This window comes from Cebus imitator, unplaced genomic scaffold (assembly GCF_001604975.1).
Source record: "Cebus imitator isolate Cc_AM_T3 unplaced genomic scaffold, Cebus_imitator-1.0 Scaffold124, whole genome shotgun sequence".
NCBI classification, from domain to species: domain Eukaryota; kingdom Metazoa; phylum Chordata; class Mammalia; order Primates; family Cebidae; genus Cebus; species Cebus imitator.
This window is the reverse complement of record NW_016107439.1, coordinates 1,082,609-1,086,119: the sequence shown is the minus strand read 5'-3', so window position 1 is coordinate 1,086,119 and position 3,511 is coordinate 1,082,609. Positions and strand designations below refer to the sequence as shown.

The window sequence follows — 3,511 nt, the reverse complement described above, 5'->3', positions numbered from 1 at the left end:
TTTGTATTTTTAGTAGAGACGGGGTTTCACCATGTTGACCAGGATGGTCTCGATCTCTTGACCTCTTGATCCACCCGCCTCAGCCTTCCAAAGTCCTGGGATTACAGGCGTGAGCCACCGCACCTGGCCTAGACCTGATTTTCTAAGAGTTTTTATTTTTAATCATGAAGTTATTGAATTGTATCCAATGCTTTTTCTGGTTCTATTAAGATCATCCTATAGTTTTTCTCTTTTAGTGTATTCATGTGGTGACTTACATTGGCTCATATTCTGGTGTTGAATCATGCTTGCTTTTTTTAAAGGATTTTTAATATTTTGATACAGTTCAGATCATACTGACATGGTTCATTTTAGCTCCTTCACTGACAAACCAGGGGGCAGGGACTAGTTCAGTTTCTCTGCCTTCTCTTTGTCAGTGATAATCAGGGTATAAATGAATCCGCTGCATGGAACTTTTAACTTCACGTTTTCCTTATTTTTCTTGATCCTTACAGATTTGGCATCCTATCACCAGGCTATAAGCAGAAAATCCTTGATTTCCTCAATTTCTGAGGCATGGCATGAGGTGCACAGGGAGAGGGCACAGACTCTTCCTTGCTTTTATGGGGGTAAAACTTTCCTAATTCTGTATTATATCTAAATAGTAATATCTTACTTTATAATAAAAATCATTGTTTGGAGCAGAGCAAGATGGCAGAATAGAAGCCTACACCTTTCATCCCTTTCACTGGAACACCAAATTTTAACAACTCTCTGCCTGCGGAAAGGCACCATCACAAGCACCAAAAATCAGGTGAGAAATCACAATACCTGCTTTTCACTTCCTATCACTGAAAGAGACATTGAGGAGTGCAAGAGAGACAGTCTTGAATCATGAGCACCACACCCCCTCCACCTGCTGGCAGCAGAGAGAGGTGCAGAGAGAAACAGAGAATCTGTGCACTTTGGGGGGGGAAATGCAGCAACTTGGGGATTTTACATTGAACTGGGTGCTGCTCTGTCACAGTGGAGAATAAAGACTTGCTGGTCTCAACCAGCACCTGCACACAGAGGGAGCATTTGGAATAGCCCTAGCCAGAGGGGATTGCCCATCCTAGCATTAAGAACTTGAGTTTTTCAGCAAGCCTCGCTACTGCCGGCTGAAGTGCTCTGAGGGCCTAGGTAAACTTGAAAGACAGTCTAGGACACAAGGACTGCGATTCCTAGGCAACTCCTAGAGCGAGGTTGGGCTGAGAGCCAGTGAACTAGGGTGGTGCCTGGTGAGAACTAGTGACCTAGGGAGACACCAGTGGGCACAGCTAAGGAAGTGCTTGTGCTACTCCTCCCCCAACTCCAAGCGGTGCAGCTGGTAGCAATGAAAGTGACTCCTTTCTTCTGCTGGAGTGGGGCAGAGTGAAGAATAAAGAGGACTTTGTCTTGCATTTTGGATACCAGTGCTGTCACAGTAGGACAGTGTACCAGGCAGAGTCCTGAGGCCCCTATTTCAGGCCCCAACTCCCAAACAACATTTCAAGACCCATCCTGGGCCAAAAGGGAACTCTCTTTCTTAAAGGGAAGGACCAGTTCTAGCAGGACTTATCGTCTGCTAACTAAAGAGCCATTGGGCCCTGAGTAACCAGCAGTGATAGCCAGGGAGTACACAATGGGCTGTGGGCTCTGAGATATGCTGGCTTCAGGGGAAACCCCACAAATTTCTAGCTGTGGCGACTATGGTGAGAGACTCCTTCTGTTTGGGAAAATCAGAGGGAAAAGTAAAGGGGACTTTGTCTTGCACCCTATGTATCAGCTCAGCCACGCTGGGGTAGAACAGGCTCTTAGAGTCCCTGAGTCCAGGCCTAGGCTCTTGGATGACATTTCTGGACTTGGCCTGGGCAAGAGGGGAGCGCACTGCCCTGCAGGGTGAGTCCCAGGCCAGGCAGCATTCATCATAAGCTGATTGAAGAGCGCTTGGGCTCTAAGCCATCATCAGCAGTGGCCTGGCAGAATCCCCCATGGTTTGGTGGTGGTGGTGGTGACCACCTGTGGAAAGGGAAGGGAAGAGCGGGAAGGTCTTTGTATTGTGATTTGAGTGCCAGCTTAGCTGCCATAAAGTAGGGCATCTGGTAATTTTCCAAAGTTTTTTACTTCAATCCCTGACTCCCAGACAACACCTCTGGATGTGCCTAGGGCCTTGCGGAGCTCACTACCCTGAAGGGAAGGGCTTTGAACAAGACCCAGTGCTGTGCTGACTTCAAGTCTGATCCAGTGCAGTCCCAGTAGTAGTGGCCACAGGAGTGCTTGTGTCACCACACTCCCAATTCGAGGTGGCTCAGAACAGAGAGAAAGACTCTGTCTGTTTGGGAAAAAGTAAGGAAAATGAACAAGAGTCTGTATACGATAATCCAGAGAATTTTTCAAGATTATATTCAAGATGACCAAGGTAGTACCTCTGTGAGTCTACAAAAACTACAGCATTATTAGAATTGGGGCACAAGTCCCTTTGAATATCTGGAAAGCCTTTCCAAGAAGGAGAGACACAAACCTGGACTGTGAAGACTACAATAAATACCTAACTCTTCAATGCCCAGATACCAGCAAATATCTACAAACGTCAGTAACACCCAGGAAAACATGACACCACCAAATGAACTAGATAAGTCACCAGAGACCAAGCCTGGAGAAACAGATATATGATCTTTCAGATAGAGAATTCAAAAGAACTCTTTTGTTGAGGGAACAAAAATTCAAGGTAACACAGAGAAGGAATTCAGAATTTTATTAGATAAATTTAACAAACAGATTGAAATAATTAAAAAGTATCAAGAAGAAATTCTAGAGTTGAAAAATGCAATTGGCATATTGAAGAATGCATCAGAATCTTAATAGCAGAATCGATCAAGCAGAAAAAGTAGTGAGCTTGAAAACAGGCTATTTGAAAATATGCAGAAAGAAAAAATAAATAAAAAGAATAAAAAACAATGAGCAGACCTATAAGATCCAGAAAATAGTCTCAAAAAAGCAAATCTAAGAGTTATTGTCCTTAAAGAGGAGGTAGAGAAAGAAAAAGGAGTAGAAGGTTTATTCAAAGGGATATTATCAAAGAACCTCCCAAGCCTAGAGAAAGATATCAACATTCAAGTACAAGAAGGTTATAGAACAGCAAGCAGATTTCACCCAAAGAAGACTACCTTGAGGCATTGAATAATTAAATTCTCAAAGAATAAAGAAAGGATTCTAAAAACAGTAAGAGAAAAGAAACAAATAACATACAATAGAACTTTAATACATCTGACAGCCGACTGCAGTGGAAACCTTACAGGCCGGGAGAGACAGGTATGACATATTTAAAGTGCTGAAAGAAAAAAACTTGTATCCTAGAATAGTATATCTGGCAAAAATATCCGTTAAGCATGAAGAGACATAAAGACCTTCCCTGACAAACAAAACCTGAGAGATTTCATCAACAACAGACCTGTCCTACAAGAAACGCTAAAGTGAGTTCTTCAATCTGAAAGAAATCATCTGAAGGTAC

General features: G+C 43.2%; 1 pseudogene; it reads right to left on the bottom strand.

The window, feature by feature from the left end:
- Positions 1 to 345: 345 nt before the first annotated feature.
- LOC108312422 lies at positions 346 to 3,177 on the bottom strand (annotated as a pseudogene).
- Between the last annotated feature and the right edge of the window lie 334 nt (positions 3,178 to 3,511).